This window comes from Cebus imitator, unplaced genomic scaffold, assembly GCF_001604975.1.
Source record: "Cebus imitator isolate Cc_AM_T3 unplaced genomic scaffold, Cebus_imitator-1.0 Scaffold272, whole genome shotgun sequence".
Taxonomy (NCBI): Eukaryota; Metazoa; Chordata; class Mammalia; order Primates; family Cebidae; genus Cebus; species Cebus imitator.
The window spans coordinates 472,750-489,257 of NW_016107587.1; the positions used below are offsets into that span (position 1 = coordinate 472,750).

The 16,508-nt window shown below is 36.0% G+C and overlaps 1 long non-coding RNA gene across 1 annotated transcript; it reads right to left on the minus strand.

Moving 5' to 3' along the window:
• Positions 1–5,171: 5,171 nt before the first annotated feature.
• On the minus strand, positions 5,172–14,369 carry LOC119467265. The gene is made up of 3 exons (XR_005195806.1): positions 14,275–14,369; positions 12,689–12,759; positions 5,172–5,494 (listed from the first exon to the last, which is right to left on the minus strand). It is a non-coding gene; the product is annotated as an uncharacterized LOC119467265 (long non-coding RNA).
• Positions 14,370–16,508: the final 2,139 nt, after the last annotated feature.

Below are 16,508 nucleotides of genomic sequence, written 5' to 3' on the forward strand. Positions count from 1 at the left end.
GAGGGTCAGAGGAGTGAGAGGATCAGGAAAAACAAAACAAAACAAAACTACTTGGTACGAGACTTAGTAGGTAGGTGATGAAATAATCTGTATAACAAACCCCTGAGACAGGAGTTTACCTATATAACAAACCTGCTCATTACCCCTGAACCTGAAATAAAAGTTAAAAAAATAAAATTTTTTTAATTTTAAAGAGAAATTTAAAATTAGAAGGATGAAAATTATCAAAAAGTAATAAAGGAAAAATTTTCAGAACTGAACGACTTGAGTTTCCAGGTGAAAGAGCCCACAAAATACCCAACCTAATGGTTATATAAATTAATTAATTTCTATACTGCACACAACGTGTAGTCCCTAACCCCCATCTCACCCTTTCCCTGTACCCCCAAAGTCCATTGTGTCATTCTATGCCTTTGTAACGTTATATCTTATCTCCCACTTATGAGTGAGAACATACGATGTTTGTTTTGCCATTCCTGAGTTACTTCACTTAGAGTAATGGTCTCCAAATCCATCCAGGTTGCTGCAAATACCATTATTTCATCCCTTTTTATGTCTGAGTAGTATTCCATGATATCATACATACCACAACGTCCTTATCCACTCATTCATTAATGGGCATTTGGGCCAGTTCCATATTTTTGCAATTGTGAATTGTGATGCTATAAACATGCACGAGCAAGTATCTCACTGCTTTTTATTGGTTATTGGTCTATTCAGAGTTTCTATTTCTTCCTGGGTTGATCTAGGACAGTTGTATTTTTCTAGGAATTTATCCAACTCCTCTAGGTTTTCTAGTTTTTAATTGACCGTATTTAAATTTTCTCTGTTCTTTTCTTGGTTAATCTTGCTAATGGTCTATTAATTTTATTTATCTTTTGAAAGAACTAGCTCTTTGTTTCATTTATCTCTTCTGTTGGTTTTTGTTTGTTTCAGTTGCATTTGCTCTGCTCTGATTTTTATTATTTCTTTTCCTCTGCTAGTTTTAGGTTTGGTTTGTTCTTGTTTCTCTAGTTCCTTGAAGTGTGACCTTAGATTGTTTATTTGGGCTCTTTCAGACATTTCAATGCAGGCATTTAAGGCGATTAGCTTTCCTCTTAGTACTGTCTTTGCTGTATCCCAGAGGTTTTGATAGCATGTGTCACTATCATTGTTCAGTTCAAAGAATTTTTAAATTTCCATCTTTTTTGATTTCATGATTAATTAAATAACAGGATCCGGAATGATTGTTTCACCCAACAATCATTCAGGATCAGGTTATTTAATTTCCATGGTTTTGAGGGTTCCTTTTAGAGTTAATTTCCAATTTTATTCCACTGTGGTCTGAAAAAATACTTGATATAATTTTGATATTTTAAAATGTATTGAGACTTGTTTTGTGGCTTATCATATGCTCTATCTTGGAGAATGCTCCATGTGCTAATGAATAGAATGTATATTCTGTAGTTATTGGGTAGAATGTTCTGTAAATATCTGTTAAATCCATTTGTTCTAAGGTATAATTTAAATACATTGTTTCTTTGTTAATATTCTATCTTGATGACTTGTCTAGTGCTGTCAGTGGAGTATTAAAGTCTCCCACTCTTATTGTGTTGCTATCTACCTCATTTCTTAGGTCTAGGCATAATTCTTTTATAAATTTGGGAGCTCCAGTGTTAGGTGGTAAATATATATTTAGGATTGAAATTATTTTCCTGTTGGACTAGTCCTTTTATAAGTATGTAATATCCCTCTTTGTCTTTTTAACTGCTATTGCTTTAAAGTTTGTTTTGTCTGATATAAAAATAGCTACTCCTGCTCACTTTTGGTGTCCATTTGCATGAAATATTGTTTCCCACCCCTTTACCTTGAGTTTATCTGAGTCCTCATGGGTTAGTTGACTCTCTTTTGAAGACAGCAGATACTTGCTTGGTGAATTCTTATCCTTTCTGCTGTTCTGTATGTTTTAAGTGGAGCATTTAGGCCATTTACATTCAACGTTAGTGCTGAGATGTGAGATACTATTCTATTAATTATGCTATTTGTTGCATAAATGCCTTAGGTTTTTTTTTTTCATTGAGTTTTTGTTCTATGGATCTTGTGAGATTTATGTTTTAACGAGGTTCTATGTTGGTGTATTTCAAGGAATTGTTTCAAGTTTTAGAGCTCCCTGTAGCAGTTCTTGTAGTGCTGGCTTGGTAGTGGTGAATTCTTTCAGTATTTGTTTGTCTAAAAAATACTGTATCTTTCCTTCATTTATATAGCTTAGTTTTGTTGGATATAAAATTCTTGGCTGATAATTATTTTGTTTAAGAAGCCTAAAGATAGGCCCCTAATCCCTTCTAGTTTGTAGGGTTTCCGCTGAGAAATCTGCTGTTCATTTGATAGGTTTTTCTTTATAGGTTACCTGATGCTTTTGCCTCACAGCTCTTAAAATTCTTTCCTTCATCTTGACTTTAGAAAACCTGATGTCTATGTACCTAGGCAATGATCTTATTGCAATAAATTTCCCTGGTTTTCTTGGAGCTGCTTGTATTTAGATGTCTAGATCTCTAGCAAGACCTGGGAAGTTTTTCTAGATTATTCCCTCAAACATGTTTTCTAAACTTTTAGATTTCTCCTCTTTCTTAGAAACATTAATTCTTCTTAGATTTGGTTGCTTAACATAATCCCAAACATCTTAGAGGCTTTGTTTATTTATTTTTTACTTTTTTTTCTTTATCTATGTCAAAAGCCTTTTCTTTGAGCTCTGAACTTCTTTCCTCTACCTTTTTGGTTCTGTTGCTGAGACTTTCCATTAAATTGTACATTTCTCTAAGTGTGTCTTTCGTTTCCAAACGTTGTGATTGTTTTTGATGTATGCTATTTATTTCACTGAAGATTTTTCAATTCATATCTTCTATGACAATTTTGATTTCATTAAATTGGACTTCACCTTTCTCTGGTTCCCCCTTGATTGGCTTAATAATTGACCTTCTGAACTCTTTTTCTGGCAATTCTGAGGTTTGTTTCTTGGTTTGGATCCATTGCTGGTGACCTAGTGGGACCTTTTGTGTGTGTGTGTGTGGGGGGGGGTGGTAAAGAACCTCATTTTTTCATATTACCAGGATTGTGTTTCTCTGATTTCTTCTCATTTGGGTAGGCTATGTCAGAGGGAAGATCTGGGCCTCAAGGACTGCTGTTCAGATTCTTTTTCCCCTGGCATGCTCCCTTGATGTTGTGCTCTTGCCTTCCCCTAGAGATGTGGCTTCCTGAGAGCCACACTACCGTGATTGTTATTTCTTGTCTGGATGTAGCCAGCCAGTGGAGCTACCAGGCTCTGGGCTGGTACTGGGGAGTGTCTTCATGGAGTCCTGTGATGTGAATCATCTTTAGATGTTTCTGCGTCAGATACCAGCACCTGCTCCAGTGGAGGTGGCAAGAGAGTGAAGTGGACTCTGTGAGTCCACATGGCTGCAGTTTTGTTTACAGTACTACTTTTGTGTTGGTTGCCCTTCAGCCAGGAAGTAGCACTTTAAAGAGCACATCAGCTGCAATAGCATAAGGAGGATCAGGTGGTGAGTGAAGCCATAGAACTCCCAAGAGACTATGCCCTTTGTCTCCAGCTACAGGGACAAGCAGAGAAGGACCATTAGGCAGGATTAGGCATGTCTGAACTCAAACTCTCCTTGGTGGGGCTTGCTGTGCTTGCTACGGGGGATGGGGGTATGGGGGGATGTGGGGATTGTTCTCAGGCCAATGGAGTTATATTCCCATGGTGATTATGGCTGCCTCTGCTGCCTCATGTAGGTTGCCAGGGAAGTGGGGGAAAGTGGGCAGTTACAGTCCTACCTTCCAATGCAGCCCAAAGGGCCTGTCTCACTCCTACTGTGCCCCCCACCCACCCCACAACAACACTGAGTTTATGGATCTATTTCAGAATTCCCAATTATTTTCCATTGATCTGCCTATTCTTTCTCCATTACTATATCACAACTTTATTGTAGCTTTAAAATAATTCTTGAAAATAGGTAGTATGTGTTCTTCAACTTTGTTCTTCTTTAATATTGTTTGGTTTTCCAAGTCTTTTGACTTTCCATATAAATTTTATATTCAGTGTCTAGATGTCTACAAAATAGCTTGTAAGAATTTTGGTTTTTTATTTTATTAGATCTCTAGTTCAAATTTGGAAAGACATGTTAACAATACTGAGTATTTTATTCCATGAGCACAGAACATCTTTTATTTATTTAGATCATCTTTTATTTCTTCGATCAGAGATTTGTAGTCTGAGAAATCATCACAGCCAAACAGAGCCTCAGGAGACAGAACATCCAAAGCTAATGTAATATCTTGAATGGACTCCTATATCAGAAGAGGGAACTAAGTAAAAAATAAGGGAATTTGAAAACAGTATGGGCTTTAGTTAGTAATTATCAATGTAATAGATGCATTAATTGTAATGTGTGTTATACTGACAATAATATCTAGCTACATACAATTATGTCGAGTGGTCTAAATAAATTTTACCACATGCCAAAAGGGCTTTCAGAGGTCACATTTAGGTGATTTCCTCCTCTTTTATTCTGTTCCTTGTAGCTACTTGCAATATCTTCTCCATCAAGACTCTACACAGATGCTGCTATCCTTGAAGAGTAAAACTGTAGGGTGTATCTACCTTTCAATATAAATCAGTAGAATTAAAAAAGTCATTAATGTCAAAGTTGTATCGTAGTCTTTTGCAAAATAAAAATGAAGTTGGAAAGAAATTTATTTTAAAATACATGACTTTAAGGTGGTAGGTTTGATTTTGGTGAGGAGATCCCCGCTCTGCTAGAGAGGTCTTTTACATCATCCCGTGTGAACATCATGTTTTGGCAGTCAGCAGTTCACACCCTGAATACACAGAGGACTTGGCTTGTTGTGTTAAGTTGAATGTTATTGCACATTTTATGAAAGATTTACAAAGGATTTCTGGCACACATTTTTTTGGCTCATAATCCTGAAGGAAATGTTGAAAACTGGTATAAAAAATAGAATTTTATCCTCTTTGTTGCTATGCTCTCAAAAGACCAAAATGAGCTTTTTAGTCATGTATTATAAAATATAATCAGGCTTAGCTCGACTTTAGGTGTTTCTTAACACCTAAAAAAAAGTGGCTTTCCAAGCTGAGACTCTAAAATTTATCTTCCCCTCAATTAAGATACCCGTAGTCCTGATACCTACCTGTAATTATGTCTTGAAGGGTTCTCTAAATGTGGACTTCTCAGTTGAGATATAACTAAACATTTCTAAAACTACGCTAAAAATTGAGAACTCTGCTTTTTAAAATTTTTTTATAGAGTCATCTTTCATTTACAGAAGGAAAATCTCTAAACAGTACGTGCTGCAAAGAACTAGAGATGGTCTGCTCTTGGCCTGCGCAGGCCCCAGAGGATTGCCCTTTTAAAATATCTGAGCTAGTCATTTCTCCATGCATTGCTTCAAATGAATCTTCCCATTTCCTGTCTTGGTCTCTTCTGGTCCATTTTTCATCCTACAGCCAGAGAGAACATGTTTAAATGAACCCAATTATGTCACTTTCGTTTGTAAAACCCTTCAACCGCTTTCCAATGCCCACAGGCTGAAGTCCAAACTTGTTACTGTAACCTGTTACTATAGCGCATGCTTGCCCCACTTCCAGCTTCATCTCCAGTCACTCCTCTCTGTGCATAATACCAGCAAACCACAAGAAACTGCTCCAAGAGCAGGATGTGCTCTCTCATGACACCATCACATGCTGGCCTCTGTCAATTACACTTCCATCTTTACCTAAAAATTCTGACCTATTCTTAGATATCTCTTCCTCCAAGGAGCCTTCAAGCATGGCAAAGACGAAATCCACCTGCAGTATTATAGCCTTTGATGAGGTATGCCCAGCAGCCTTTACCCCCAAGTATTTTGCTGCAGGAGATCCACCTTTTTTTTTTTTTTTTTGAGAGTAAGGAGTTTTGCTCTTGTTACCCAGGCTGGAGTGCAATGGCATGATCTTGGCTCACCACAACCTCTGCCTCCCAGGTCTAAGCGATTCTCCTGTCTCAGCCTCCAGAGCAGCTGGGATTACAGGCCTGTGCCACCACGCCCAGCTAATTTTTGTATATTTAGTAGAGGGGATTTCTCCATGTTGGTCAGGCTGATCTCAAACTCCCGAACTCAGGTGATCTGCCCGCCTCAGCCTCTCAAAGTGCTGACATTACAGGCATGAGCCATCACCCCTGGCCAGGAGATCCACTTTTTTTGAGAGCTTATTATGGTTAACACTAGTAGTTCTAGTTAGATGAACTCATTCGTTTATTTATATGCAAATATTGAATGAACACCTATCAGGCGGTATTCTTCTAGGGTTCAGAGATCAGCAAATAGGCGCTTGGGCTACAAAACAATTCCTGCTTTCATGAAGTTTTTTTTTTTTTTTTTTTTCTTTTTCCTTTAGGCAAAGAATCAGCAAATATAAAATAAAAGTGAATTAAATGGTATTTTAGAAGGTGATAAATGCTGTAAGCATGAGGATTGGAAAAAGATAAAAGAGATTGAGAGAAAAGAAGGTAGAATATAGCATTTGAATGTTCCGATCAAAAACTTGAATAAGGATAGAAAGTTAACCATAGGGGATCTGGTGGAAACTCATTCCAGCCAAGATCCTAAGTCTTAAGGTGAGGAAATACCTCGTGGGTAGAGAAAGAGCAGGAAGACCAGTGTGACTGGGGTTGAGGGGGTGAGGGGAAGAGCAGTCGGAGTTGAAGTCACAGAGTTAATAGCGGACACATGCAGGAGGGTTTTGGAGGCTAGTGTAAGGGTTGGTCTTGCTAATCTTCAGGTCTTCTTCTCCCCTGAGCTGGATGAATAGAAACTATATTGGCCAAACCTTTCACGTCTTTTCTTGAATATAGTGGCCCCGACAGGACCAGTCAGCACCTGTTCATGAGTTTAATATAGACATCGCCCAGCATGTAAGGGCATGTGGAAGGGAGAGGTTATTCTTGTTATTGTGAGACTCCTACTTGTGAAAAAGCTGTAAGGCTGCTGGGCGAACTGGCTCCCGCCTGTAATCCCAGCACTTTGGGAGGCCGAGGCAGGTGGATCACAAGGTCAGGAGATGGAGACTAACATGGTAAAACCCCATCTCCACTTAAAATACAAGAAATTAGCCTGGCACAGTGGCATGTGCCTGTAATCCCAGCTACTCAGGAGGCTGAGGCAGGAGAATCGCTTGAACCCAGGAGGTGGAGGTTGCGGTGAGCTGAGATCGTGCTACTGCCCTCCAGCCTGGGCGACAGAGTGAGACTCCATCTCAAAAAACAAACAAACAAAAAAACTATAAGGCTAGAGCAGCTAGTGGCTGTATTTTCTGTCACATGTAAGGAGCTTGTTTAAGAATACAGTTATTGGTGAAGAAAATAGTTCCATGAGATGGGCAAAGAAAAAAAATCCCAAATACATCATTTGAGATCTTACGCCTAGCGATGGCTGAAACCAGCCCCCTGCTTTGAATATTGAGGTAAAGTTGGTTTCAGTTGGAGTTAAATTTCCATCACTTGAAAGCTAGACTTTTCATGAATGCATCTCTCAGTACTCCAGATCACCCTCTGATTTTCTGTTTCTCTAAGTATTGTGTTGGGGGTAGACCCTATTTCTACCTACACATCACCTGGCATCAGCAGTTACCAAATCACGGTCAATCTTGTTTCATCTACTAACCCTATCCACCTTCCATCTCCATCAACCACGTAAAGCAAGTCGTAGACATCATATCATTTTATCCGTATCTTATGAATCTTCGAAAGATAGAACGCTTTAAAAACATAACCACAAATTAGTATACTTAGAATAACAATAATGATATCTAATGGGATGCATTTAGTAGATTGAGAATTTTGGAGAGTGGCAAGAAGGCTGTATCACTACTCCTTTGCTCAGAGCTGGAGCTCCAAAGTGATGAATAGTTTCCATTTGCTTACATTTCTTTTTGTGTTTAGATTATCTGGTACTACTGATTTTTTAGTTTCACTAGAGGATTAAAGAAAATAAACTTCCTAATATTGATTTAAACAAAAGGGAAGACGACTATGAGGTAATTTGAATTAAGTAACTTAACATCCTTTGTATTGAATATTAACCACTACTTCCTTTATGGAGATGTTGCAATGTTTTCATTTACCTGGAGCCAAAAAGTTTAACCTGAATATTATTGTAAGAAGTATTCTTGATAATATTTTCCTGCTACTTCATGTAGCTCTCACTGCTTGAATCCTCCATATATTTGCAATGAGTAATGATTTATAAATTGTTCTGGGAAAATTGTTACCTCCATACAAACAAAAATAGAAAGTGAATTATTAAAACCCACCAAGAGTTTCCCATTGACGATAGGGAATAAACCAACAAAAACAGGATGTGAAAACAAGGCACCCCTCTGTCATTTTCTTCTTCAACCACGGCTAAAAACTATGGTTCATTTATCTTTATATCTCTAGACTTAAGAGTGCATAGTAAATGCTCAATAAATTTTGAAGGAAAGGGAATAAGGGAGTTAAAGTGTACCAGTTTTAAGCTCTCTCTTGAATTACAATCATAAGGTCTGGGTAACTGTGTATGTCAAAATTGCTTTCCCAAGACAATAGTCATAAGCAATTGTGCAATTCTTTTCTCTACAATCCTCAATGAGGGCTTTCTGACACAGCAGCTGAGATGGCTGGGACTTGTTAATGGACTTGAAAACATGCAACCCCCTGGCTGCTCATTTCTCCCCTCTAGAGAATGGGGCCAGCATCATGGCATTCTCAGAGATATTCTGTGCAGTAAAGACTGGTGGTGCAGCTTAACCACATAAATCCCACAAAAAATATTTGCTGAGATATTTAAGGCCTCTATTCTGAAAGTATTTATTGATGAATGCCTTCAGATTAAATGTATTTGAGTCATGAAGGAACCATAATACTACACTTTGTGAGGCATATGAAAAATGGATTCTTTTAATGGTGTAGTGCTTGCCAAGTTATGACAAATGGTCTAGACTCAGAGATCATGTTCTAAATAGTACTGATACCTCCAAAGAGTTCTGGTCAATGGCGATGTCCAACACTATGTGTCAAATGCTAGCAGAAGTACAATGATATAAGAACAGCACAGACAAAAGAATGAAACAGCAGGGTAAGCAACCCCATATTTTGTTCACTCTCCAAATTGATCCCTGCTTGACATAAGTGTGGGTGACATAGGCTCTCCTCTGCTACCACCTCCACCTCATTATTCTTATTAGACTCCCAGATAAAAGAAAGGTGGAAAAGACATCACCTGTCTCACCTGGCGTGCTACAGCACAGCACATTTTCACTCTCAACATTGTTCATTTCTTTTTGTAGGGCCAAGGTTCTCACCTATATTGTATTCCCTCTAACCAAAGAACTTAATTTAACATTTCTTGTAGAGTATCTCTGATGGCAATTTTTTTTTAAGATTATGCCTAATATGGTATTTATGCCTTACTTTTGAAGTTTATTTTCACTGGATATAGTACAGCATTTTTTCCCCAGCACATTAAAGACTTTACTACATTTTGTTCTTGCTTACATGGTTTCTGATGAGAAATTAATTAACAAATTTGCATTAATTTGCATGTTTTTTCCAAGATTTTTCTTGTTATAAGTATGGGGTGGAGATTCCTTTCAACTTTCTACACCTCCAGGGTGAATTTGGAAGACCCATTATTATTTTTAAAGTATATCTTCAATGGATATTGAGTCCTGGGTTAACAGATGGTTTTTGCATTTAATTTTTCTTCTCCACTATGTTCTAGCTTGTGTTGTCTTAGACAAGAAATACGGTGGTAATGATTATCTTTGTTCTTCTGTATATAATCTGTCTTTTTCTTTATGGCTAAGTTTATGATTTTTCTTTCTTACTGAATTGTAGGAACTTGACAATAATATACTGTGGTTTTGGTTTACGATGCCCAAGTCCACTGAGTTTCTTGGATCATCAGACTTGGAAAATGTATGGCCATTATTTCTTCAAATGATTTTTCTGTTCCCATCTTCTTTTCATTTTTTTCTCTCATATTCAATGTATACGTATTATACTTAGTATGGTCTGAAGTTTACATAGGCTCTGTTTATTCATTGTTCTCCTCTTTGTTTCTCTGTATTTCTTTTTTGGTGAGTTCATATTATCCTGCTTTCATGTTCATTGATCCATAAAATTTTTATTCTACATATTGCATCTTTTAGCTCTAGATTTTACTTTTGGCTCTTTTTTATGTGTTCAATGTCTCCTAAGTACATTAATGTTTCTCTTTAAATCTTCAAACGTAATTTTAATAGCTACTTAATGTGCTTCTTTGCTAATCTCATCATGCCTTCCATTTTTGTGTCCACTTCTGTTAAGTTGTAATTCTCCTGTTTATGGACCAAATTTTCCTGCTTCTTTGCATTTCTAATATTTTTCATTATACATTAAATATTGCATATTCTAACATTCAAATTCTTTAGTGTTTTTTTTTTTTTTCAGGTTTATTGTAAATTGGCTTGAGAGTCCCAAGGCTTAAAGAAAAATAATTGGCTCTGAGTAGCCTTCCGCCTAGGGCTAGATTAACCTTAATCCTATGGTATAAACTTTCTGGATTCTCCTGTGAATTACCAAGGTGCTTAACAAGGTTCCTCCTATCTGCCTGCTTGGAACTTGAACATCATTTTGTACAAACTTTGTTTTTCCATTTACAGCTTCCCTGTAGTTGTTTTATCTCAGATACCTTTTATTTTCACCTGACCTTTTGGATCCTGACCGGTACAGACATAGTGAAAACTATAGGAGATCCTTTTGCAGAATTCTGAAGTCTCTTGCAAATCCCAGCTACCTCGGTATCTCTAAGCCCTGATTTATCCCCTCAGCTCAGAAACCTCGCTGTGTTCTCTTCAGGCTCTCTGTCCCAGTGCTACCATCTGGGAAGTGCCTCCAGGTAGAACTGAGATAACCATGATGCTCACATTGTTTCCTTCTTTCAGTGATCCTAATCCTGCACCGCTTCTTATTCGATGGCTGTGAAAATAACACAGTTATATATATATATATATATATATATATATATATATATATATATATATAAAATAACACAGTTATTTTATATATTTTGTCTATTATTCTAGTTGGTTGTGGAAGAAAATCCTTGCCTCTTAAAATTTACTCAACCATGGCCCTACATAGCGTATTTGATTGCCTAAGGCATCACATCTGTTTGCCTGATGCTCTGTATTCTACTGGTCTGCATGCTTCCTAGTATGAAAATAAATCTTTTAATTACAAAAGGGTCAATCTGATCTTCAGGTCACAATTTCCATAAATTCAATATCAGCTTGTCTTTACCAATTGTATGCCTTCTATTAACATTTTTTTTTCAATTGCCTTGATCTATCATCTTTCTATCCACAAGGATTTCAGAAGGCATAGAAACTTTCTGTTATGAAAGTAGAAGAGGCAGAATTTCTTTCTTCTTCTCTAGGCCTGTGTGAGTTTTCTTGAAATAATCTTTGGGACTCTGTGTTAATGCACATTATTGTTTCATACCTCTTCCTTTTGCTTCTTAGATGCTTACATTATGTTTGAAGCTAGAAAAGAGATCAAGTCAGCTGATTAACTTTGCCAAGTGGTGGGCACAGAGGTAGCTTTTCTGAACTAACCTCAGAATGCTTAGGTTGAAGGATGAATATAAAAAGTGCTAAAAATTGATTTTTTTTAAAAAAGCATGAATAAAATATTCTTACAAATGAGGAAGAGCTAGTATATAATAGAACATGACACCTAGATAATATTTAATGGTATAGGAAAAAAATAATGAATCTGAATTTGGTACAGAGAGCTAATTGTAGTTTAGCTACCCAGTGAAGAAAATACAAGAAGCAGAGGCTTAGATGGTTAAATAAGCAATAGTCTGACTCCAGAGATGAGGAGTCAGTGCTTTAAAATTTTTCAAATATTGTATGTTATGTGTTTCACTTAGGAAACACGTTTTTTGATACACATATGTTCCTTTGATCTTTTAATTACTTTACAGTCACTAACATTATCATCATTCCCATATTACAAATAAAGTAACTATCCAAAGAAAGTTGAAGTTTCAGTAATTCACATAGGGACACCTACAGCTTGTAAGAGATGCAGCTGGGTATCCAACTGAGGCGAGCCACAAAATCCATGTTTCTAACCACTGTGCTCCACTAAATTATAGGTAGGTAAAGCATTTTTTTTGGAGACAGAGTCTCGCTCTGTTGTCAGCTACCAGGCTGGAGTGCAGTGGCGCGATCTTGGCTCACTGCAACCTCCGCCTCCCGGTTTAAGCAATTCTCCTGCCTCAGCCTCCCAAGTAGCTGGAACTACAGGTGCGCATCAGCATGCCCAGCTAATTTTTGTATGTTTTGGTAGAGACGGGGTTTCACCATGTTGGCCAGGAGGGTCTCAATCTCCTGACCTTGTGATCCACCAGGTCGGGCTTTTTTATACGCTCTGCTTCTGTCTTTGCCGATGGCCAAAACACATTTAAAGGCCATGGGAAGGATGGTCTGGCGCTGTGGTTGCCTCTTTACATCACTCAGTTTACAGCTCTCCCTCATCCCCCTCCTTCCCTCCCTTGTCCTACTCTTTCCCTCCTTTGATCAGTATCTCATCAGCTAGTCTAGCACAGCTGTCTCATGTTACTTTACTTGGATATTGCTATTGTATCAGTTCCTTTACACATGGACTGCATTTTTAAAGAGTAGATTCTGACAGAACCCTGGGAACAAATAAAAAATTAAACATTTAGTTAACACAGCATGTATAAAATTCAGCCCAAGAAAACACACAAAAACTCAACAAAGTGCAAAAAAATGACTAGGGCACATCCAATGTGCATGCTTTCCACAATAAACAAATGGACAACTTATATAAATTCCATATTTGAAGGAAAATTAAACAATAATTGGAAACATTAATCTATTTACCCTTTAACAGCTGCCTAAAAAATTTCCCTGTGATTTTTTATTTATGAATTTTCAATTAAACAGAGCATAACTATAGCTTCAGAAGTAGAAATCCTCTTAAGCAGATGTCAAATGATTTTGATAAGATACTTCTGTAATGCATCTCTTTGCCATTACAAAAACACACTGGTAATCTTTTAAGTTCCTTCCCTCTGTCTCGAACCTTGATCCCTGTTCCAATTGCTGTTGTTTTGCCTTTTGTCTCTTGGGTTGTAATGTGGTTAAGTTTCATTAGAATTTTCAAATAAAGTGAATAAAACATATACAGTTAAAATACCGTTCTAAAATTCAAATTTATATCTTAAAATATTATATTTATGATTACTGAGCTATTGAAAATAATGCAACTATAAGTTCTATGCAAATTCGGTTAAAATACATCTATAATTTGAATGTGCAAACAAATACAAATCACTCAGAATGTAAAACAAAACAAAAGTAATGAAAAATTAAGTGAAGTTGAATAGAGAAATGAGACATTTAGGATAAATGTGAGCATTGAGAGACCCAGCTCATTTCTTTCTCATGAATGAGATGTCCTGCATTTATCATATATATCAGTAGGAATTCATATATTATTTTAGAAAGCTTAGTTATAATAGATCAAAAGAGAAGCTTAAATATATGCTCTAATTTTTGTTGCATTATTGTTATTTTTATTTCTGGTTTACAAAAGTAACTTATAATTTGCAAAAAATGGAAATATTTTACCACAAAAAATTGGTTTTAATACCAGATCCATATAAGTGCTGTTAGTATTTTTGTATATCTTCTCTATCTCATTTCTTTCCTTAAATTTATCAGCATGGAAAATTTTAAATGTACTTTAAAGAAGGAAGAATAATATGATGAATATCTATGTTTCCCTCCCCCAGCTTCAGCAGTTTTCAGCCCCGTTATTTTCTCCACTCATCTCTCCCAAATCCCACTGGACTATTTCAGTGCAGTTTCATGATATCATATTGTTTCATTCATGAATGACTCCGAGTCTTTTTTTTTGCTTTGTTTAATTTAGTATTACATTCATGTGAAACATTTACATGTAACCAGAGTACAGCTGTGAAAGAATGCGTCTTCAGAAAAGTCTTGCATTCACCCAGATTCTCTCTGCTACCATGCTGTTCCTTTCCTCTGCATGTGGAGAACAATTTTTCATTAGTTTATTATTGGACCTTAATTTCTTTTTTAAAGCATTGGCAGATACATATTTGTGTTTTCTTCTTCTTCTTTGTTACATAAAATACACCATGTCAATCACAATTCTTTACCCTAACTTTCTGTAGTTTAAAAATTGTATCCCGAGGCAGGGTGTGGTGGCTAATGTCTGTAATCCCAGCGCTCTGGGAGGCCGAGGTGGGCAGATTCCTTGAGCTCAGGAGTTTGACACCAGCCTGGACAACATGGCGAAAACCTGTCTGTACAAAAAATACAAAAATTAGCTTGGCTGATGACATGCATCTGTAGTTCCAACTACTCCAGAAGCTGAAGTGGGAGGACTGATTGAGCCCAGGAGTTAGAGGCTGCAGTGAGCAGAGATTTCATCACTACGCTCCAGCCTGGTCAACAGAAGGAGACCCTGTCTCAAGAAAAGAAAAAATTATAACCTGGACACCCATTTTCAACAGTGCATAGAGATTTCCTTTATTCCATTCTTACAGCTGCTGATACTCCACTGCATGGATTAATTATTTATTCACCTACTTCCCCACTGGTGGATATTCAGCTCATTTACTCTCTTTTGTTCCTGCATATGGCGCTTCATATGAGAAACTTGTGCATACATTCTGCAATATATTTGCCAGTTTGCCTTTGGTGTACATACTCAGAAATGGGGTTCCTCAGTTAAATTGTGAATTCAGGTGAAATTTTGCTGGATAGCACCAAATTCTCTTCTACACAAGTAACATTTATGCCAGTTGTTAATTGGGCTATCGCCTTACCACCAGATTATGTTGTCAGCATCTGATGTTAACCAATTTGACGTGAAAGAAATATCCCAGTGTAGTATTTTTCCTTAAATTTTATCAAAGTTTAACATACATACAGAAAAATTCACAAACCACAAGTGTCCAACTCAATGATTTTTCATCAAATGAGTATGCATGTATAATCAATCAGCCTACAGTTAAGAATTAGACATTGCCAGTCCCTCAGAAGCCCTACTCAGGAACTTCATCCACCTAAAAGTGGTCATTATGTTAACTTCTGAAACCCTCAATGTGATTTGTCTATTTTTACACAATTACCTGAATTAAATTGTGCAGTAAATGCTCTTTTATTTACAGTTTCCTTTTTTGAGAGGGTTAACTATTGTTTTTATAAGATTTAACTTTGTGGCAACATGTAACAATAGTTGGTTATCATTTCTGTATTGCATTACAATATATGAAAGAATCATTTATTTATCCTCTATTTGATAGCACTATAATGAATCTGATTTTTGCCTATTATAGATTGCTGCTATGAATAATCTTATACAGTGTTTTTATCTGAAAACATGCATATGTCTGCACAATTTTTATAAATATTTTTCATTAAATTTAAAATTATCAGGTATTCCAAGATACAGGATGATATGACTAAAAAGTAAGAATAAAATATGACTACAAACAAATTCACAGATGATTCAAGTATTGTAGTTAAGAGAAAATGATTTTAAAAAGCTATGATTACAAATAGTGGAAAGATGAATAAAATACTTAAAATGGAGAAATTTACCATATACATTAAATATACAAAAAAATACAGTTTTAAAAATAAAAAAGAACTCAACTAACTAGTTTATCAGCCTACTAGACAACTCAAAAGAATTTATTACTGAAATGGAATACAGATCAATCATAAATGTCCAGAATAGAGCACAGAAACCAAAAGAGTAAAAAGAATATATTTTATTGAAATTAGTTACAGAAAAGCATGACTGCCATTAGCACCTACATTCAACATTATACTTCAATTCTAGCCAAAGTACTAAAAAAAAAAAAAAAAAAAAAAAAAAAAAAAAAAAAAAAAAAAAAAAAAACGAATGAAATAAGAAATTTAAAGACTAGGGGAAAAACTTATCATCATATTTCAGATAACATAATTGATTACATATAAAATTCAAAGTAAGCAACAGGTAAACTCAGGTTTATTAAAGAATTTTAAAAAATTGCTGGACATGGTATCAACATTAAGTACCTTCCATGCACTAGCAACAAATACAAATGACAAAACACCACAGTCATAGTGGAAAACATTAAATGTTAGAAATAAATGTTATTAAATATATATGGGACTTCTGTCTTGAAAACTATATAACACAGAGATTACATAGGTAGCAAATAAATGGAGACAAAAAACATCTTTAATAATTAGGAATCTTAAAATTATAGATATAAAAGATTTCTTTATGTTCATCTGTAGAATTAATGTAGTCAAATCTACCCAAAATCCCAGCAAAATTTTCTACAGGAATTTATAAGCTAATTTAAAAATGCATGGAAATTCACAGGGTTCAGAA